We start from the raw sequence: 326 nt of genomic DNA, 5'->3' as shown, positions 1-326 counted from the left end.
GTGTGCCCCCCTACCTCGTGGGCCCCCTGGTGGCCCTCCGACACCAACTCCAACTCCATATATTGGCTTTCGGGGAAAAAAATCAGAGAGAAGAAATCATCGCATTTTACGATACGGAGCCGCAGCCAAGCCCTAATCTCTCTCGGGAGGGCTGATCTGGAGTCCGTTCGGGGCTCCAGAGAGGGGGATTCGTCGCCGTCGTCATCATCAACCATCCTCCATCACCAATTTCATGATGCTCACCGCCGTGCGTGAGTAATTCCATTGTAGGCTTGCTGGACGGTGATGGGTTGGATGAGATTTATCATGTAATCAAGTCAGTTTTG

This window comes from Triticum aestivum, chromosome 3B (genome assembly GCF_018294505.1).
Source record: "Triticum aestivum cultivar Chinese Spring chromosome 3B, IWGSC CS RefSeq v2.1, whole genome shotgun sequence".
NCBI classification, from domain to species: Eukaryota; Viridiplantae; Streptophyta; class Magnoliopsida; order Poales; family Poaceae; genus Triticum; species Triticum aestivum.
The sequence above is the reverse complement of the archived record's forward strand: the minus strand, read 5'-3'. Positions refer to the sequence as shown.